A 22,915-nucleotide genomic window follows, 5' to 3' on the forward strand; every position below is an offset into this window, starting at 1 on the left:
CCGTAGTCGTCATAAAACCTGGAAACGGGGGTCAATTTGACAAAGGCATATGCCTGGTGATCTCGTACGTTGCTTTGCTGAAGTTTTATTTCTTTCATAAAACGCCTTTGGAGCTACTTCAAGACAGCGGTAGGTTTTGGGACCTTTTTCAGGACTAACCTTTCCAAGCGCTTTAACCTTGGTAAATAGCTGTCTTGGCAGAACAGAAAATGGCTTAAATAAGAGAATTACAAATACACTTATATATGAATTACCGCACATCGGGAGAACCTTGAAAGCAGTAAAGCTAAATATGGAAGTGACCTAGATACTCGGTGCTAATGCACTATCGGCGCGATCACGCTTATTATGAAGAGAACTGAGAAGGAAGTTGCAGTGTGGTGAACCTAACTTCACCGTTAAAAGGGCCCACGTATTGCCGAATATATTCCCGTCCACGACTTCCGATAGGTTATCGCTTCAAATCTTTCAAGGTTTATTGTTCCATAATACAAAAAAATGAGATGTTCTTCCGTGGCCGCATCACCAACAACGTTGCACAGGTTGTAATGCCTTTCAAGAAGTACCGCATTGCACGAATCTTGCAGAATGCGCGTATCATACCGGTATGAAGCATACTTATCTCACTGAAGCACTTACGTCTCGCAGTAAGGTAAAGAAATGGTATAACGCTTATATTTATTTATCGTGACCTTAAGTATGCAGGAAACATATGCATTGCCTCTCACAAATCGCAAAAGAGAATAAGAAACTGCACTCGCAGCTTAAACAGTGCAGGAAACAGCTTTCCGAAAAAAAAAATAACAAGAAGAGTTGCAGGTGGAACGAGCACTCTATGAGTAAAGTATACGGGCCTAAAAAACTGCTTCTTCAATACTTTGTTGGGTTTTTCTTCTTTTTTGCATTTTATTTCATGTAATCTTCTGTTACTCAATCTAAACGTCTATGCTCCGGTATTCCATTAAGGGAGCATAAAGTAAACAATAAAGTGAGAAATCGAGTGCATTGCAATTGCAAACAGAAACTTAATTCATAATGAAAAAAAACACACAGGAAATCGTGGTTGTTTTAGTGCTATATAGAGAAAAACTAAGCTACTGTGCTTATCGCAATTGGCTAGATTGATTCGGTCATAATATTGCTAGTGCGTACAAATGCCTTTCACGGAGAGTGGGTACTCGTTCTCATTTTTATCTCTTGCACAACACTTACAAAAAAGAAAACTAGCTCAAAATATTACATATCTAAGAGTTCGGTTACTCGTTATCTGCCTCACTATGCATCAAGATTACAGAAGTAGTGATACTGCTGCGCCCCACCTATTTTACTGGAGAATTTTATATAGCGCTCAATTTTGTTTGTTTCTAAGCGCACCTGTCCGCAAGCACAGCGGCTTCCTGTAAAAGTTGAAGCTATCATAATGTATTCAATCAGATGTCCAGCTATTCTATCTTAATCTATGACGGCGTGCAGGTACGCGTTGACCGACAGACCGACCTGTTTATGCCGCATTTTCAGCATCCATGTTTTACACTTGAATAAATTAAACCTTATTTATTCCAAACTTGAAAAGGAGGATAGGGGACTGCAGGCTGATATTGCGCATTCACTTGCACGTGAATGCGCAATATCAGTAAGGCCTCGTGGACCACCTTCATTCTCGAGGCTTCCTCTATGTGTTGGTTCAACGCCAGGTATTTCTTAAGTCTAAAAAAAGATTGGAATCCGGCGACGCTTCTGGAATAGCCATTGAGGTTGTTACTTGACTGTCAAAATATAAAAAAGTTGAATACAATTACTGGAGCATTCCGCAAAGAAATCGGTTTTGCTTGTTCGCAATCCTGGAAATAACAGTGAAATATCCACCGCTTTGTTTTTTAAATCACTGTATAGGTGGATTATCGGGAAAGGCCTTAATGCGCCCAACACATGTTTTTAATTCATGAATACACAGATTGGTTACCAAGCACTGCTTCTTTCCTAACAGTAGTGATGTGCACTGTACAGAATGATGTTAACTTCTAGTACTAGTTTACTGTGTATCGTGACGTTGTAAGCGCCGCTGGCAGAACTCCCAGCATTCCCAAGACTAATCTTTTAGCCATGGGCAAATACCCGAGAAAGTGAACGAAAGCACCGTACACATTGTGCGTAGGTTACAGATTCGATTACGCCAAGCTATCTTTTCGTCCACTGTCATCACGCTTCACCTTATTATGTTTACACTTCAGTTAAACATAACTAAAATCCCCCATATTAAATTTGGCTTCTTCGTCTGTTTCTTGGTATAGTTGCGACTAATAAATGATTCAACCCCTCAAATCCCCTTGTTCTACGCGGCGGCAAATATGGCTCTGAAATCAGGCGCGCACTCATTGATGTCACTTATATACGTTGGCGCTTAAAATGTGCAGAACGTAAACTTCACTTCGGGCTTTCGTTTGCGTCGGAAGAAATGAAAAAAAAAGGAAAGACATCCGCCAATTGCACATTCATTGCCCATGGCTGCGTCCGACAACATTGTTTCACTGGGAAATTCACAGTCTCCTTCACGTTGTTCATTACATTCACGAAATGCGCTTACTTACCTTTTTACTCACTTCATAGTTTGTTCTCACTATAAGCGCCTTTTTTTACACCTAAACTGGTGAAACGCCAAGTTTTAATTGCCACACATTACCTTCTGACATCTTTAAGTCAACGAATACACCGCCAAACTACATACCACCTCCTAACGTGCTAGCTAGGCAAGTTAGTGCCGTGACAGTACCGCTTTGGCGGTGCTCTGGTCATGGCATCGTTTCTCAGAACACCAGATTTTTTTTTTAATTTCGAAGTTGATAGGTGTCAAGGATGTAACCAGGGTTTTCTTAAGCAGATGATTGCTCTGACGCGATAACACGTCTTCGTGCGGTGAGAAGGCGTGTCATCGCATCTAAGCTGAAACCTTCAAAGATAAGCGCTTTCTTGGTTACCGATAGAAGCAAGAAACAAGCAGTGCGGAATGGTTGAAGCACATTACAGAGCAAGTCCATTCGCCCTTATGTACATCGTGTGAGATTATAATTTGTGTTTGTGGGTATGTATAACGATATATGCACGTAATGAGGCCTTTTAAGGTTACGTATTCCGGACTCAGTTCAAACTGATCTTTGTGTTTTGATATTCCAGTGCAAGGAGAACTCCTCCGCGAAACGTTAAAATTGTGTTCCGCACTTCTGCGGTGACTGGTTTACTTTTGACATGTATTGTCTTCATTTAATACATTCTTTTACAGCCGAGAGGAATGGAGTAGTCTGAGTAGTTTCAACCAGTATTTCTCCACATCAACCCATTTTTGACAGAATAGAACATACATATTAGGATTGCAATTTGAGCAAGTTATAGTGTATGTAAAGAACATACAAACATATTCTCAAGTAAAAATTTTGCTTTTCTCTAAACTTTTATGGGCTTCGTGTTGGAAATGCGTTGCAATGAAGAGGACAAAAACTTATTTTCGCGCTCATAATCAAGCGCGATTCCGAGCGTTTCTGTCCTTGGTCGCGCGGCATTTTGTACCATGACAACCCTGCGTGATAGTAATTAATCTGCGCGATTTTCTATTCGTCCGTATTGTAAATCTTGTCCAAATTGGTACAAAGCAAAACATTTCACTTCATTAAACTTTTATTGTTTTATTGCCGCTGATATTATTTTATTTTGAACGTTGCAAACGCAACTAAATAGAGCTGACAATTTTTGTCGTGTTTTTTTTTTTGCTCATTGATTTATTTTACTGCCCCTTGGGCGGCAGGCAGAAAGCTTAACGCCTGGCGAGCACTATCCAATTATCGCGCACACTCATCCAGGCCAATGCTAAGTCATTTGAATGAAGTTACCTCATTCTAAAGGCTTGTTAATAATCCGCGTGAGATGCATGCCCTTGCCTGCGTTGTCAACCGCGAAGAGCTCAAATGGGTAACTACACCGTAGTTCCGCTTTAGTAGTTTCTCAGGATAAGCCTGTTTTACCTATCTTCTCCCCTGCCATAGCGGACCGACAAGCTGCAAGCAACTTCATCTGGGTCCACAGATTTTATTGTGTTGTTTGTTGCTGTTCGGCATTATCGCTAGCTAGTATTGCTATCAGAGCTCGGTTCAATAGTTAGCCTATAAACGAAGCAAGGCAAGATATAGACTGTGTTGCACTGGCAAGTATTCACTTCCTTTTTTTTAAATCACGGCCGGGACTCGAACGCCCGGCCTCGTGCACAGCACTAGAACGCCATCTAGCCAATGAGTCACCGCGGTGGGCAGAGCACATGATGCGCGTTTAGAGGCACGTACGTGCTTTGCGCCTTGCATTAAGTAACCTGCATGCAAGTTTGACTGCGTCTGCTTGAGTGTGCGTGTCTTTGCTATTGATTTGAAGTGTTCCGGGAACCTAAGCCTGCGGCTGGTTCATCTTTTCTTTTTCTCTGCTTCGCGGAACTCAAGTCGACCGATGACACACCGAAATAACTGGCGGCCACCTTACAAAACAAGTAAAACGTGCAGCGCATTATTTCTGCAAAGCATGTCTTCATCCCCGCGGGCGGCGGCTATACGTCCACCTCACTGGACTGGAAGCAAGAACTCTCGATCGAAGACAGTCGGAATGACTCTTGGGAACATACGAGTCGTACTCGCGGCCTGCCGACGACCACGAGAGCAGTGAGTCCGTGCTCGAGTATAGTGCACTCCTCCGGGGTCACCGCTGTCTGAATAGGACCATGTAATGAACCCCGGCGTTCGCCTGTTGGCGCCACACCGTGTGTGCGTGTGTGTGCACGCGCACGACGCCTATAATCATCCGGCAGTTCATTTCTTTGCGTCTGGAGCAGCAAGCGACGGCGCTGTGGCCCCTGGCTGACATCTCCGGACCTCTCATTATACCTCTCTCGTTTCCCCAGTGCTCCGAGTTTGCAACAATATTGTGCAGCGCTGAGGACGGATCGGGATACGCGAAATTTTCCGCTGACCCCGTCGCACTTGATGTGTGCTCGAGGCATTCGTCGCTGAAGCGCTAAACGAAGGCCAGTACGTGGCTGCGTCTACAGCAATAATTTTGTTGCGAAAATAAAGGAGAGAAAGAAAGGAAGAATTTGCAAAGTTGGTTCACTTTGCCCGCGCTTGCAGGTTACTATGGCTAGAAGGCAATGGCGATGGTAGGATTTGGGCGGTCGCGAAAGGCAGGCCTTTGACGGCACTGCACAGAACTGGCCGAACCTGCAAGACACTCTCGACAGGAATCTCTAGCATTTTCGGTGCAGATTGAATTGTCGATGCGAAAAGGCTCCACTGGGAAACGGGAGCCGGGAGAGCTTCTAAATGGAAATCGAGACTTCTGCCTTCAGTCCCACCACTAAAGAAAGAACACACGCAGAAACACATGAATGATAAAGAGCGTATTTTGCTAGTGGAGTTTTCGCAACAATAATCTTTCCGAATCCGGGAAGCCCCATTATTTCTCCATCGTAGTTAAACTTCGACTGTGTGTATTTGTATGTTAAGGAAAGCAATATGTTTTTCCTATTTAATCCGTTCTTGATCCCCGCTTTCGATTTGAATACTGCTACTTAACCTCAACATGCTACAAAGCTGGCACCTCGTTCCCACTGAACCTCCTGCTACCCTTGGAACAGTGATAAACATCTACATTATTCCTCCTATACACGACCGCGCTCTATAGCAGTCGTTTCTAACAAACTTTAGGTGTCGTTACAACATAGTGTCATCGTCTGTTTTGTTTTCGTCGCGGAAGATGCAACAAGAACGACTGACAGGCCGACGTAAGTCTATACAACTTGCAAACCTATCAATCCCCCAACGGTAGCACAATCACCAATGAGGGCATGTGCACAAAGAAATGTTCGGGGGCACTCAGTACCATCCTCGCTGAGACAGCTGCTGCCTAAGCTGTTTTATGTTGGTTCTTTTAGCGTCGCAAAACAGTATTCCTCGCCACTCTTGCGTACCCTGTGCTTGTATATATATACATATATCTCCACTTGTCTCCCACATTTATTGCTCGGTCTAAAACATTCGTCGGCCCTTCCATGCACTCAGTGAATATGGTTAACCAGCGAAACTGAAACGTGCAGCCCCGGTGTTTATCACTGGGTTAATACCGACTGTTCCTTAAAGTATTTCTCAATTATGAGGTTACACACACGTTTGGCTGCGACGGAGAGAACGACGTCACTGCCGGTATGCCCGAAGTCCACCGTTGTCTCTTGAGTTCGGATGTCTCTAGTTTGCTCGGCGGCGTGATTAGCTGCATTCGCCCGCCATTGCCACTTCCGATTCTTCGAAATTAAATTGCTTGAAAATTAAATCTGTCCATCACGTAAGACAATGAATGGCTCATGCTCCCTTAAAGGAATATGGACACAAAATCAGAAAATATTACGAAAATGCTAAAAAATGAATCCTCAGTGTGTGATTACACCGAAAAGAAGTAGTCACTTAGCTCATTTTTGAGCCGATGGCTTTATTTTTGGCATTTTTGGGAGCGCGCGCCTCGCTGCCCGACCCGCGGGAGTTGGAAGGCGTGACGTCACGACACCCTCGTCGGATAGCCAGCCGGCCGGCCGCGGTGATTCGAAGCGCGCCGACGCCGCCATCGCAATCATGGATTCGAGTTCTGGTGCCTCTACCAGCGATGAGTACACGTCTGAAGACGCGCACCATTCCATTCCAACTTGGCAAGAAATATTACCGCTTATACGGTTACGAGCCTTCCGCATCAAGCGACGAAGAAGAGCAGGCGGCCGTGGAAGTGCCGGTCAGGTTTTTTTTTTTTTTTGCTCTGCATCAGACACTTGTGCAAGGATGATTTGTCTTTCCTCTGTAAACTTGCTTTTTCAAGAGCGCACGCAGGCGAGGAAGCTGCGGGGTACTTGAGCACTGCGCGGGTCACTAAATAGTAGTTTATGCCGTCGGCCTGAGCAACTGCTGTGAGGTATCAGTACCTTCGAGACTCTCATATCCACTTCGCCAGCCGCCCGAAAGATGGCAGCACCTGTCTGGCGTTCTCCCCAGTTTTGCCTGCTTTTAGCCTGTGGAGAAGCAGAGCTGTGTGTGTGTCTGCCCCGCTGCCATGTAGGACTGATCTCGTGAGGAGTCACGCTCGCGCGCGCTAGCCTTGTATTCTTTTACTATGCTTTGCCTACATTTTTAAAGACATTGCTGCCTTCGTGCCCAGCCTCGGGCATCTCGCCCCAGCCTCGCCCTCACACTGCTCAATAAGGCTGCAAGTGAACGAAAACAGTACCGACATCTTTTCGCCCCCTCTTTTCAAACGCGTCGCTGATCATTTCTGCCTTGTGTTTTTGTGAGAAGACCGATGGCACAGCGTCAGGCTTTTGAGCGGCATACCAAGGCTTTTCAGCACAGTCGGGCTGGACACATACTCATCGTCGACGAAGTGGTCCGCGCAAATGAAGTCATTTTTTAGAGGTCTCCAGGCTGGGCGTGATGACTGACACGCAGGTATCCAATGTTTGCGCCCCTTCACGTCTCTGGGAAACGTGTGCGACGGCGTGTCACGACCGAAGATGCTGTTATAACAGCAATGTCTGGGCATTTCTTTCCGCCGCAATGTACGCGTCGTCAATACCAAGCGATGGCCGCAGGAAGGCTCATGTAAGACGGACCACCTGCGTGGAGCGCCGACGAGGGTAATGTTTCAGACGGACCAGGCGCGAAGATCGCCGAAAGGGGTTAAACAAGCGCTGCAAGGGACCGACGCCCTCGGAAACACTGCGACGGCTGCGGCCGACCTTGGCCGCGCGCGCGCGCGCGGGTGGGTGTTATGACGTCAAATTTCAGCTTCTGGAGGCGGTCGCTTGAAGGCAAGGTGCAACATAAAATCGCAAAAAAAGATGTTTCTCGTTCTTTTTTTTTTCAAAGCAGCTTGTTGTATTCGTCATTTTCAACAGATCAACTTTTGTTCCGACGCAAAAAACCACCCGCCAACATTTGTGTCCCTATCCCTTTAAGCAATGGCTTATACCCCCGTAGACGCGGCCTCCCTATTACGACGACAGAAGAAAAGTCAAATTCTACGCTGGAATGATAAGCGGCAACGCAGCCAGCTGTGGAAGAAGACGACGACGACCAACGTGGGAGCACCGGTACCAGCGCCTGCCGAGCACGAGCACGAGCGGAACCCCAGGGGCGCCAACGAGCAAGATGCGGAAGAAGACGACGACGCTCGAGCCAATGCTGATGATGACAGTTTTCTGTGTACAGGCGACGTACAGACGCTTTTTCATTTCGTCTAGCCATATAAAGCTTCGCTTTAAAAAATTCAACTTACCAGGTTAACATCACAATTTGTGTAACATGAATCGCTAGAGCGTAGCACTCTAAATCAGACCAGGATTCTGAAAAGAACGCTTACGATGACTTCACTGCAGAGCTGCGGATCTGCGAAGAAATAAAGGCAACGGAAAACGCAGGGTATGTGCGCTTGCAACAGATCTAATTAAGAAATCTGACGCATTTCCGAATATAACACAACGAGGGAAGTTTCCTTCGTTAGTTAGGGAAATAAATTTTCCATGCGTCACGACTGCTTCCACGTATAAGTGGCTTAGCCATAAGATAAGCAGGATGGTGTTCACCGTCTTGACACCATGACAAGTTTTTTTTCGTTTTTTTACAAGGCCTCTCTAGTTAATTGTCTAACCACGATGTCTCTTTGACACACAATAAAAAGGCCACATAGTTCAAGGCCGCAGACTTGTGTCTGCGCTGGCTCGGCCGGTTAATTATTGCAGCAATGTATCCGAAAACAAAACAAAAAAAGCGGACAGCACGCTATAAATGGACAAAAAAATGTTTCCTTCCGGAAAGCGATGTGGGCTGAAATATATGGAAGGCGACGCTCGGTTTCGCATGTTTCCCAAAACCAGGCCGTACGGCATGGTTGATCGCTTCCCGTGCGCAACAAGGACAGTTTTGACGATACGAAGGTCTGCGTGACCGAAGGAAAATTTCCACTGAATGCAACGCATTGTCGCAAGCGACGAGGAGCGAAGCGTGTACCAGTAGCGCACCCAGGATCTCTGCCAGGGGGAGGGGGGGCTACAGTTTGCCAATACCATCTAAACAGCCCTAATTTCAATTTCTTCATGGGAAATTGTCAAAAAATGAGCTTTTTGCGAGTGTGCAGGCAATTGCGCGTCTTACATCTTAGTTGCAGTACTCAAATGCGCAAGGACAGCAAAGGGGTTGAACAAAAGGGGGCGTTAGGTCGGCCTCAAAGAGGGGGGGGGGGGGTACAACCCCCGAACCGCCCCCCCCCGTCGGTGCGCCACTGGCGTGTACCATCGTTTACGCTTCGCGGTCGGCGTTTTCTTCGTCTAACGATGCAAAAGCAAGTAATTCGATTACTATGATTGCGACAGTCAATATGTGAAATCCAGAAGTGCAGTTCTATACATGACGGTTCTTTCACGACTCTAGAGCCAAACTTTAAATATGCGCAAATGCCACGTAGCTGGACCGAACCAAAGTTCTTTGCCGTCTCTTGGAGATACTCCGATTATTTTTTTTTACATTCCGACTAATTAGATAATTATTCTTAATTGATTATTCAACTTCTCATACATCAAAATTAGATGAGAAGTGTGAATGAGAAAATTGTAGAGCAACATGAAAAACACCCGATACAGCTTTCTTTTGCTCAACACATGCTACATAAAAGTGTTTTCCCGAGTGTGTAAAGAAGCCTGCCAATACACGCAAAATAGACACGCGACTGGCCGCTCAATAAAGTTTTTAAAAACAATAAAGTTGTTACCAATCAACTAGCCGCTCGAGGCACTTTTTGGCGTTTTTCGCACTCGAATTCAAGCTGCAGTCGCTGTGGACTCCGCGCAGCCGACGCTGCAGTGCTTATCGAGGTAAATTTCTATGGATAAAAATGACACGGACAATATGGTTATCGTTCAGGCTGAATCTGAAAACGGTGAGGTGTTGTGCCCCGCGCTATACCTAAAGCAAGGGTGCAAACCCGCCTGCGGTATGCGTGGCATCCTATTGGTGGATTAAAATTATCCGCGGACTTCAGAGGAAGCTGATTGGCGAGTTGATATCGATGTGTGCGTTTCCCGCTATAAGTTGTCGCTGTACTACACTATTAAAAAAAGCTTGAGCACTTTGGGCCTTATCTTGTCCCACAACGATAATCGTCATCTACTCGTATCTTTCTCGTTTCTTGCCCACGAACGGTATAGGCGCGTTATCAACGTGACATAGCATTCTCGACAGCAAAGTAGCTAGCGCAGAGTTTTCAAGAAAGGTAACGCAAGCAATGCAGATGACGATTATCGTTGCGGGACGAGATATTCCCCAAAGGGTGCAAACCTTTTTCAGAGTGTCGAGAACACGAGAACCGGTCTAAAAAAATTGCCAGAGCCACGTGGAAGGGCTCGATTCGCCATGCAAAACACGCCATGCGGGTCAGCTTTGTGCGGCTCTTCAGGAATGCGGTTAGCGAACATATAAAGCATTCCTCTGCCTCCCCCCCCCCCCCACTTTTTTTTTATTCGGCTGCATAATAAACCCCGTGTATTACCCTTAAAAGTGTCAAGAGGGCGTTTTTCTGTTTACATCCTCCATTACACGTATACCACCTATTTTACTCATAATACCCCATAATAAGGGTGTGTGCGAGGACGTCGCCATGCCATTGCGGCGCCTTCTTGGCCTGTCGGATTGGCTTCCTGGTCCACGTGGCCAATCTCCGTGAGCGTGGGCGACGATCTTTACGCCTAGCGTGACAATTGCGGAACCCAGTCGTCCCCGTTGCGCGGTGGTGCGACATCACAAGCAGCTGTTTACTTGCGCTCAAAAGTATAGGCACGTGATTTTCAGCGTCATTGCACGTCAAGAGTGATCGGACACATAAATTTGTCGCAATTTTGACAACATGACTGCCCTGAAAACAGAATCTTCTGTTCCGCGGTCTGGAATTCCGTCGTGGGAACGAAGTTGATTCTAATGCAGCGAGCTGCTTCTGTCATTAATCAGCACGATCTTTGTTGTTTCGGCAAGGCTAGTTTCACCCCGACGGCGGAAATGCTTGTCGTAGGAACGAATCCGTATGCATGGAGTAAAGTAAAAAAAAAAATACGGCACTGAAACGCAGCGCATTTTCATTCTGTCTGCGTATAGCACACGTGCGTGTTGCAGAAAAGCAGAAGAAGAACAGAAGAAGAAACACAGTGTTGTTCGAGTACTGAGCAGGACTCCATCCATAACTTCCTGAACGAAGCTGATTTTGTGTCGCGTTAATCATCGGCCTTTTCTCTGTCCCAGTGTTTCCTCACGTTTGTTTTCCTCAAGCCTAAAGTAGCCCAAGAAGAAACATGAGCGCTAAGCCTAGACGAGAGTATATTTCTTGTTCTTGACTTTCACTGATATTTATCAAAACGATTAAGTGGAAAATAATATCACCTGCATAATGAAATTTGTGCGTGAAGCGCATTTCTTAACACCCAGCACACGTTGAACGTAAATGAACGTCCTGTCATATCCTTCAGCGGGAAGCTGACCCGATGTTTCGAATATAATGGCGAATCACAGTCCCGTGCCGATTCTTCCTGAAACCACGAATACTCCTTTTCCTTTGTGTGTGTGTGTGTGTTGCTGCGTCTATACATTCAAGTAATGCTTTATTTGTCATTCCCCGCGTGTTTGAAGTCCGCCTGTCACCCAATAAACTGGGTTGATCCTAGAGATGAGTTAACAAAACCGAATGGTACAGTCGACTGGTTCCTACCGTGCTCTAATTCAGTTTGCAGTGACGCGAAGTCCGCTCGAGATAGGAGCCAGGAAAAGCTTGCTGCTCCTAGAGCAATCAGAGCAGCCACGTGATCGAGTTCCTGTCGCTCGTCAGTCGCATTCCCCGGTTGAAGGTACAAGCGCCTCCGAACGCTCTGAACTAGAGCGCGGCGCTTTAAATGAACCAGGCGAATGTGTTTAGAGCGCTCGATTTCCACCAGTAGAATGCAAACCGCACCACGAAGGTGCCGTAGAGAGTTTGAAAGCGACCCGTCGAATGTACCATTAGGTAACACCACAGGCTGTGTATTAAAAAGCGTGGACTTGGAGGCCTATCCTCACGCCAGAGCAGGATATATGTCCTTGCAAGGGTTTTTATCCGGTTTAAACTGCAGCGTCAGTCCCGGAAGCCGCGCATTCAAAGGTGTGGGTGGGACGATCTTGATAATGTTTGTATCAGTGAAGTCGCTCAAATGTAGCATGTACAATCTGAGCCCCACATGCAGCTTGTCGCGCATGAATAAAGCTTAGTTGAGAGTCAGAGCTCGTCCTGTGACCTTCTTCGCCCCGGTGTCTAATACTGTTGCGCTGTAACCCGCCGCAGAAGCTTAGTGGCTGTGGCATTGCGCTGTTCATCGAGCTCGTGGTCGCGGGTTCGATGCCGGCCGTGGCGGCCTCGTTTCGATGGGGGCGAAATTGAAGAAGGTCCGTGTGCTTATATTTACGCGCACGATAAGAAACACCAAGTGGCCAAGATTAATCCGGACTCCCTAACTATACAGCGTGATTCATGATCACATCGTGGATTTTGCATGAAAACCTCAGAATTTATTTATGTATCTTTGCGCTTTTAAAAAACGTAGCGCGTGGAATAAGCTAGCTTCTTATCCTTGTTTGGCATCGGTGTCTCGCCTACTAGACGCTGTGAGGATGCACTTACACATCTTCCCACTATACCCTCCTGTCGTGGAGAGGCACACTAGCGCCGTGATACGGTGTGTGGAAAACAAATCTGTAAACGAACAAAACCTGTAAAGATAGCGTGGAGAAGTTCGGAGAGGTATCATTTGCGTAGTGCTGCCGTTTTTTTTACGTGACAAATGACGTTTGTATAGCTCAGTGCGACACCAAATGGCATTTACCAGCGTCTCAACCTTAGGCTCAAATTGGTGATATCTCTGCAATCGGTGTGGACACCTTGAAAGCCATGTGTTGCGTTTCGCGCCTTCTCAGTACCTGGATCCCTTCTTGCAATTCAACCTGCACCGAGAGACCAACAGCGTCTCGGTTCAGCAGAGTTTTTTGCTGGCCGAGTTGTCAATGCAATTATCTTGACAACGGGTTTGTCTGACCTTGTTTTTGTTGTATTCGGTTCCAAATGGCATAGAGTACGCGCCGTTTTTCTTTTATTTTTCTGTGGTAGTTTCTTCAAAAATAAAAGTAGTTGGAAGTCCAGCGTTCGTCCGGTACACATCCCTTGTGTATGCGTCGCTCTCGCTCGTGTGCAGTTCATTTACAAGCGTCTTGATATTGATAGCGTTACGGAAGCCATCGAGGTATACAATGAGCGATGACGAACTTCCCAGTGTTCAATAAAGACGAAATGTTATTAATTTTCATGTATTGTTTCAAGAAAAACAATGTCTTCACATGGAAGACCGCTCCACAACATAAATATGGCATCCATTTGGCGCAGTGCAGTATCTCAATTAACGTAGTATCGCATATAACAACAACGCGAGCACCTGCAGTCTCTGAGTCTCTCTGGGCATAATTTTTACCACAAGAATTTTATTAATATAATTGATGTGCATGAACTACAGGATAAAGCTGGATCAGTGACCGTATTTCATTGGCTGCCTATAAATGTATTATGTCATTCCTGTCTTTCGTTAAAAGTCAAGGAGGAATTACGCATTACATAAATACAGGCTCATTATTATTATGATGATGACGATGATGCATTACCTGGAGGCCAACTCTGATTTTCTTATTCAAGTACGCGCAAAATGTAGAAATGCTCTCATGCGAAAACATCCGCACCAATTTGAATAAAATGAGATGCATTTGGAACAGAAATTCCAATTCGGACCCCTGTAAAAAGTATCAGTTTGATTTAGGTCTCACACGTTTTGCAGAAAGGGCCGAAAATCCGTAAGTGCAAGAACGTTGAAGAACGAAGTTTACAAATCCGTAAATCTGCACCAAAGGCACATATCACAGTTCCATAAACTCCCACTGTTAATTGAAAACCACCAAACGTTATAAGTTTCCAACTCACGCGAGACCATTCGAATGCTTACGAGGGTTTTGCAAACGTCCTGCTTTTAAGCTAGCGGCATATCTAAGAGTGCTGCATATTTAATAAATGTTGATCGCTTCTGATGCAGTTTACAGAAGCGCGATAGCAATATTCCTTACTCAATTAGAATGAAAAATTTGGTACATGAGACGTTTCTTTTTTTTTTGCAAGCCTAAAAACCTTTGTATAAAAAATTTAATGGCCTAAACAAGGTAATCTGCTTCTTGCCGTCACTAACCATTAACTTTTTATTCCGTTCAAATGCAACAAAGCTCAGCGTATTCGGTGGAGTAGATTCCGTGGAAAACAATTTCTCCGTTGTAATGTATTTAGGGAGGAGCGCCCACGGAAGGAAGGAAAGAGTGGAGAAGGCGAGACAGGGAGGTTAACCAGTTTAGCACAAACGGTTTTCTACCCTACACATGGGAGCGGGATGGAGGGAATGAAAGATGGGCAGGAGAGAGAGACAGAGCTCATAGCACAGCACACGCATCGTCAGTTAGAGTTCATCACTCTTGCGGGGTACGTGACATCACTGAAGGTAAAGCTCGCGCTTAAGGAGCTAATCGTTTGTGAATTAATACGAATATTTGTTGATTCGTGTGGTTCAAAAAGTACGATATTTCTATTTACTTAGTTGTCATCAAGCGCACACACAACTGCGAACCCGGAATGATACGCAGCTATAAAAACGCACATGCACTGTTATTCTATAGAGCGCCGCGTTATCTCTGACTTCAGATTCATACTTTGCATAGTTATTAGTTTGCATATTGTCCTCGAAGCTGATAACTGTTACGTAAAACCTTCTTGGCAGACGTGACCTTTGCGTTGACGCATTCCGTGTGACCTATCACGTCGCGTTCGAGGTTGTCCTTGACGTATAAGTGCATCACTTCTGTATAACAAGTAAGTTGCACTGTCTTTTTTTTTCTTTCCTTGTCGTCTTGGAGCCCAACATAGCAAACCCTATCCCAGAAGCAGCTTCAACTAAGGACATTAAGCCGATTTTCCGGAAAGCTACATTAACTTATTTACTAAAAACATTATAATGTGCTTACAACTACTCGCGATTAAGAGCCAGAGAAACCTGTCTTCCTCAGGCAGCTATTAATGGCACGCTAAACAGCTTGTCAAACGTGCTGAGTTCTACGGTAAGCGGTTTAAACGACAGTACGGCGGCGCAATTTTCTTATATAAGCCACTTTTACTGGCAAAGCTCAGTGTCAGACTTCGCCTGGCCAGCAAGAACCTATCTGCTGAACTTACATGCATCTTATGGAATGAACGTGCTGCAGCGGTCAATGCTGTAGGACCACACCAGCGCGTTCTTCCATTCCCATGCGAACGAAGTAAAAGCGCAAGTTGCACTCTTTGCTGCGTATTTTTAGCTCTTGGCCATGAGAGAATTGCTGTTTAATCCCCGCCGACTGAGCAGCTGTGTCGCAGCTGTAGGGCCCTGTGACGTGCTCGGCTTTGTTTTTTGTGTTATCTTCTTGCGGCAAAATTAACGCTGTACCTACGTACCTACGTGGCACCCCGGCCCTCGCGCACGGCGCTGTATATGGCGGGAACAAGTTAACGGCGATTGCTAGAGGAATGAAACTGCGTAGTACCAAAACCTCGGTGTACTCTGCAAGGCATCCTCAGTAGCCGAGCAGCATGCGCAGCTGGGCTACGAAGATCGTCCTTGACCGAAGGGTCAATAGCGAGCTCTGGGATGTGTCCTGTCAAGCTCTGAATAATTGCGATGCAAGTGTAAGGAAACATACAACCGGGACTCCGGACGCCACAATTCATCTGAGTCCTTGTCAATCGCTAGCCACGTCGCCGCGAGAAGTTTATTCAGGCCTGCTAAGAAAAGTGTCACCTCTGCACTTATGGAACTTCTGAGACAAAGACTTAAGAAGCACTGAATCTAAGACGATAACACAGCACACTGCCTCTTTGTGCCTTGAGCAGACGCCCCCCGTCGCGCATCGTTTCCCTGTTTGTATAATATACTCTATGATCAAATTTTCACTTTAAGTGATACTATTTTTTTTCTCTCGTCGTTTGCTAATGACGAAACAAGAGTTTTTGTGCGGAGAACAGCGCTCTGCATTTAGGTGGTCGTATCGATGACTTTAATTATTTTCAACTGCTTCAAAACCAGCTGTATTAATTTTCGTATGAAAGAGATTTTTTATGTAACCACATAAGTGTACACTTCTTGTATATGATTCGTGAAATCGCCCCCGCACATCGTCGAGATGAACAAGAAGTGCCCTTACTGAGCCTCCTTAGAGCGTCATCTAGAGGAGATGTGCAAACTCTGCGGCTAGATCGCCCCTGTCCACCTCCAAAAATAGTAGGATGTCGTCAGCAGTAGGGTATGATTGCTTGCACATGCAAGAATGCAGGCATAGGCGCTAGAACAGGCAACTCCGCTGCAATTTACGGCCTTTTTCGTCCCAGTTTTACGCCTTGGTGGCGAAGAACACAAGCGCGTCAGGCTCCAGATAAACTTTGACCACCTCGGGCTCTTATGCATTGACATAAATTAATCACACGAGAGATTCAATATTCGTCCCAACCTGACATTTTACCAACGAAGCCGTGAATTATAATCGTGACCGCGTGCTTAGCCCAAAAGGCCGTGTCGCTACGCCGTTGCGATCACTGAGGTACAGCTGATACATACGTAACATCAGAGGCGAAATTTGCGAAGATATTTGTTCGTAAGCGTCTTTATGGCCGGGTGCCTTCGTTAATAATGTTCTTTTCTTAATAACGCAATAGAATAACTTTTACTTTTCTCTGGAAACAACGATTTCTGCGTTAAAACTAAATATAATAACTTTTTCTTTTCTCTCGAAATAACGATTTCTGCGTCCCCCTGATTGACATTCACGGTCTGGGAAACTTTATAGCTCATTTATATGTAGTTGTTGTTGCATTCAGTGAACTAGGTCGATACATTTCGGGCAACACGTACCGCGCATTTTCTTTTAAGTGGATGACATTGCACTCAAGGAAGCGCTGAGCTTGCATAAAACGCATGTGTTTCGATTCTGTGTGTTTTACCAGTAAATATTACCATACGTGCGGTGTTTCACCTTATGTTGCTTAGAACTTTCCCAGAATCATCGGTGCTATTAGTTTATAGCTTTGGGCAAGAAGTGATTGCTCCACCCTTAGCTTCGCTAACGTTGTCGCCAATTTCATAGCGACCCGCTGTGGTTGCTTAGTGGCTATGGTGTTGGGCTACCAAGCACGAGGTCGCACCATCAAATTCGGGCCAAGGCTGCCGAATTTCGATGGAGACGAAATGCAAAAACAGCCGTCTACTTAGATTTAGGTGCACGTTAAAGAAACCCAGGTGGTCCAAACTATTCCGGAGTTCCCCACTACGGCATGCCTCATAATCATATCGTGGTTTTGGCACGTACAACCCGACAATTTAATTCTATATCGAGTACTAGCGATTGCTCTGAATGCACGGTCACGCACGTATGCGACGGACTTGACCTCTTGGATGAGGGTCGGCGCACGGTAATCGTGCACATTGTCCCTTGGAATTGTTTACATTTCTGTGAACAACTTCGACCAATAAATGCATGCTGGGTTTTGTGTTCATTCGTTCTGGAAATATTGCGGCGTATTTATCATTATTAGAACGTAGCCTTTCATTACAAATTAATACCAAGCAACCTGCAGCAAAAGATGCGTCAAGGTTCTTTTCTTCCTTTCGTAACATGTTCCTTCATGCAGAAGAAAAACGGATGACGTATTCTTGACTCTCCAGTTTAGCGAAACAATTTCTCCTGTTTTCATTTTTTTAAGAAAGGCTTTAATTTGTTGCAGATTTTTTTTCTTGAAAACTATATAATAAAGTAAAATACGCGTGTGGTGGAAAAGTGCAGAGCGGCGTAAACGCATAAGAAAAGGTACGTGAGAAACTTGACCTTTATTTAACGAGAAAACGGAATAGGAACCCGTTGAAAATAAGAACTAGTATTCAGAAAATACTTCGCACGTTAGACTGCTTTTCGATAACACGTGCAGAAAACTTATAAGAATCAATCAGGTATTTTTTTTGTAACGGAAGGGGAATCTTCAAAATTTGGGCCAATAATCTTCGGAAATGCCTTCCATATTAGGTTCTGGTAGACGTGTTCTAGTTTGAACAAGATAAAATTCTAGCTGAAAGCTTTTCCATAACTTGTATGAATGCCCTAGTATAATAGTAGAACACACGCTGCATACATGAAAACAGAGAATAATTAGGCTTATCCCGGTATCATTAACACATATTGTTAACAGAGTATGGAATAAATATAATGGGCATGCAACTTCCCTGATAAATAAAATTTTCCTTTTGACACTTTTTTCCGCAGCTAACCATCTCGACGCTCAAAGGAACAAATAAAGGGGCGTTTCAAATACTTGCACTTGAAGGCGGTAAAAAAAAGTTCAGGTATGAAGACATGAATGACAAGTATGACAGTTGTTCAGAGTAAGTCTTCCGAAGTGGCACGGTGAGCGGAACAATTCGCAGGACAAAACGTGTGCCTTGCTAGCAAGAAATAAATTTTTAGCAGACACAGAGCTACTTATTTGACGTCGGCACTCTCAGCTAAAGTATTTTTCAGTGTCAAAACTAAAACACAAGCGCACGCGCTGCGCAACAAGTCGAAGAGGACCCGATCATGACGAAGTTTCCAGTGACTAAAAACGAATGCGCGCTCCGGAAACTTCAGCGGCGGTTCGAGAGAAAGCAAATATCTCTCGATGTCTGACGTTCCGCATAATACGATACGTTCGACGAAGCCGCAAATGAAATGCAAGAAACGCGCACGCATGTTTACCTTGTTGTCGGACGGGGCCCACCGGTGCGAGTCGAGGAGGTGAAAACGAAACCCAGTCAGCCGACTCCCGCGCTGGCACACAAAAAGTCAGTTCCACGCCTTTAGCGTAGCACAGGACCAGCAGTTCTCGACGAGCACCAATGCCCGTTTAGCGCCGACAAGGGGACCCCAAGTGCGCGGAAGTTGTCGCGGATGAGCGGCGGCCCACACCAAACTGAGCTAGCAACAGAACTTCAAGCGCACAGACGCACGCGCGTTTCGGCACGCGGCTTTTCGCCGATTGATCCCGAAGCCGTGCGCTCCTCACTTTACGCGCTTCACGTGTGCGGCTGTGCGCCGCGCCGGAACGGCTGACGCCACCTGGCTGCCAGAGGAGGAAACAGCGCTGTTGGCATGCCGCGGGGTGGCACGCTCTGCGGTCGACGTGCTCGCGGCAATGGTGGAAGTGGTGCGTGGCTGCGCTTTACGAGTCACGTGACGCGAGTGCGTGAATTGCGCACAATGGATGGTGCGCACTTAAACGTTATCAGTGCATTTCGTTCTCTCTCTCTTTTTTTTTTTTTCAGAAGTGCACGTCGGAAGACCTTATGGCTCTTCTGAATTTTCCGCCGAGCAGCGTTTTTTCAGCGCTGAGATTCAGCCACTTGGGTTCCCTAGCGTCGATTCCGAATGCCAATCTGCATATCCAATCGGCAAGAGTTGTATGCGAAGAACGAATACATTCGATGTTTCATTACCACTAACAGTGCGACCTGCCGTTGTTGCTTAGTGGATTCGGTGTTGGGCTGCTAAACACGAGGTCGGGGGATCGAATCTCGGCCACGGCGGCCGCATTTTGATGGGGGGGAAATACAAAAACGCCCGTGTATTTAGATTTAGGTGGACGTTAAAGAACCCCAGGTGGTCTAATATAATCCGGAAACGAACATTGCGCCTGCGTATAACACGATCAAAACTAATCTATTCACATAGTCATAGCACAGACACCTATTTGTCTTCATGGCAACGCCTAAATCCACGCATTGAAAGCGCATACGCCACTTCACTCAGAATATGTATTGCGCTAGACCACTTTTGTCATAACGCGGATACGATTGACATGTTGTCCATGAATTTAATGTTTGTCCCATGCACACTCAGAACAAACGGTATAATATTCGAGCCAGCACAAACAATGTTAAGGTACATAAAGTTATGCAAATTGAACGCAGTAATACTTATATCGATAGATAAGGCTACACAGAAATGCCAAATTATCAATAAACAAAACAAGAAATAGCTTTACTTTCTTGTGTATACTGGTAATTATTTTTACATTAGTATGGGGGTTGCCCATTCCGCTGACGGCGCACATATTCGCGCACCGAGCGACCAGTGCAATCGAGTACTGTTCGAGCATTACGAACCTCCATGCATACAAGGCGCCGCGTGCGGGCCTGCGCCTGTCGCTCCGTGTGCTCACGCACCGCTGTGCGCGCGTGACCAGCCGGTCCCAGCTAGGGGAAGGAGACTCTAGGCGAAGCTCTGCGGACAGAAACACAGGACATTTATTAAGCTTCGTTTCGGTACAACACATTTGAACAGTACAACGGTATCGCAATCTAATTGCCATACACCATAGCCGAATGAACACAGCAGGCCGCTGACGGCGCACCGGGAACCACAAAAACGATAGACAAAGAATCCAGTCTAGAGAGACCACCTATTCTTCGGTCAGCACCTGCCTGCGCGCACCCCACAGCAGAGAAAATAGAAAGAGAAACAAACAGAGCAACGGATCGGGGCACCATCGAACGGCGCTGCCTCAGGACATCGAGACGACGGAAGAGCGCGCGCCCCCACCGAGGCCGGGACCCCGATCAGTCGAAGTCTTTCTATGTACTACTCTCTGCCGGTGTCACACATGCGCACCTTTCGACGCCCTCCTCGGGCCTGTCTTGCGCACGCGCGCCCAGAGCGTGGGCCCACGATGGCCCGAATCCCGCCAACCATCTGGGCCAATGGGACAGCCGGTAACCCTCGCCTCGCACCCCGTGGGCGGGATGACAGGCGAGTGATTGGTGCTTTATGGCCCGTCGCCACGCCGTACAGGCAGGGAGGCTAGGGGCATACAGTTCTCGGAAACGCAAGGGCGTCGCGCAACCATTGTGTGCGCTCTAAACTCCGCAGTATGCACCCGTTAACGGCTCTAAATAGTACCAGAAAAAAAGGGATATAATATTTATTTGGGGACGACACATACCGATACTTGGAGGAAATGCTTTTTTTTTCATCGTAATGTGCAAAATGCACAAATAATATAAGTATTCAACGAAACACAAAAATACCTTGCGGAAATGCTTTCAGCAATAGATGCGCGACATCAGTCAGAAAGCTCTGAAAAGCACTGAAAGTGAGCTTTACCCCAAGCCCCCCGTGGCTTCGTGTGGAACTTGTACAGACTATTGTCGTCGGATGTGAAAACGACGCGCACAGTGCAACTGCTCTACATTACCAGTGTCACAGCAGTGCTGTCGGGGATCTGGTATCGTTGTTTGCCCTCTGACCAGCTATGAATAGCAAGCGAGTCGCTTGACAAACTTTGTTCCTGAGCCTTTGCTTCTGTTGTAATTGAACAAATTACATTTTCTTCCCGTCATGCAGTATTAGGCGAATAATTTCTGCAAGAAACTCTCTACGCAATATCGAAACTGAGAATGAAAAGAAAATATTTTGAATTTGTTGCCTGCTGGAAACGCTTGTCTATAAAGAGATCTAGATGCACTAAAATCGAAAGAAGCCACCATAATTGCATGAGTTGTGAGAATCATTCTCATTATTAGATAACGAGATCCCCATCTTTTTGTGAAACTCCACGTCCTTCAGGAGGTGCCAGCTACTCCTTGACACTAAGCAAACAGAAGAAAGTTAAAAATGCCGTTCCTAAAGGCGGAACAGTCATAGTTCCAGCAAAGCATTAGAATATTACACGAGGAATAGGGCTCGTAGTTTCCTGAGCAAGATGAATTTGTGAAAACATTGGGTTACTAACTATGCACATTGGTGCCCCGTGCCCAGTGACCCACATGAATAGACGTTACTCGAAGTCCACTCCCACTTCCGGTCACAACACTGCTCTTAAGAGAAGCACGGGCAGGGCGGACTGCGCGTGCTTCTCTTAACGCGAACGTTCCGTGTAGCCGCTTTAACATTTTACTCTTCCCTGCCTCTGAAACTCAGCCGATTACGCAACCTGCAACACTGCTTCCACGGGAAGATAGTGCACATCTGGAAAATCCCCTGAAGGACGTCCTTTTAATGAGATTCGCCTTCTTAGCACACGTCCCTCACACACTTTTCGGCGGCTACATATATACATATACGTCTATGAACATTTTCTCGCCCATCAGGGATCACTGGGTAGTCCATGGTTAAATTGGTAGCAGATCGGGTAGCTGTGATGAGGGAACAAGGTTCGAAACCAACCATCGAGTCTGCTTGGGTCAGTGATTATGTGCCGCTCTTCAACGAGTGCTTTTGGCGCCGGCATGGGTCCTTGTGAATGCGTAACTGGGCATGTGACACTGGGTGTGCATCGCTCTTCAGTCAACCTATTTGACGCCAACTTTGGAGGGTTGAGTACATGTCACTCGGCATGTGACCCTTTGACAGCGACTTGGGTCACATTGTACGTGCCAGCAGGTGTGTGTCTCTTGCCGAGTGACATATGTGAAGTTAATCAACTTAGGTAACTGGGTACATGCCACTGGGTATGTGCCACTCTAAAATGACCAAGATGATCCCACAAATTTCTCTGATGCTCGGCTGAATGGAACCCGCGCGTCACGTGGAGAACTTACGGCGGCTCCGCTAGACGGCGAAGCGTGTGCAGTAGGAAAGCGAGAAAGAGGCGCCGCGCCGCGTGCGCGTTTAAGCGTCGGCGATACACTGCGTCGTTACATTGCTTC

At 46.1% G+C, this 22,915-nt stretch overlaps 2 protein-coding genes across 2 annotated transcripts in view; both read right to left on the reverse strand.

Moving 5' to 3' along the window:
* Window positions 1-19,329, reverse strand: part of LOC119441568 (diuretic hormone receptor) — a 187,239-nt gene extending 167,910 nt beyond the window's left edge. The window contains exon 1 of the mRNA XM_037706176.2: window positions 18,969-19,329. The gene's annotated coding sequence lies outside the window, so the exon portion shown is untranslated. The remainder of the gene's footprint in view (window positions 1-18,968) is intronic.
* Window positions 1-22,915, reverse strand: part of LOC119440994 (chitinase-3-like protein 1) — a 359,923-nt gene that overhangs the window by 224,965 nt on the left and 112,043 nt on the right. The window lies entirely within an intron of this gene.

The sequence above is a fragment of the Dermacentor silvarum genome, chromosome 2 (genome assembly GCF_013339745.2).
Source record: "Dermacentor silvarum isolate Dsil-2018 chromosome 2, BIME_Dsil_1.4, whole genome shotgun sequence".
In the NCBI taxonomy this organism is placed as follows: domain Eukaryota; kingdom Metazoa; phylum Arthropoda; class Arachnida; order Ixodida; family Ixodidae; genus Dermacentor; species Dermacentor silvarum.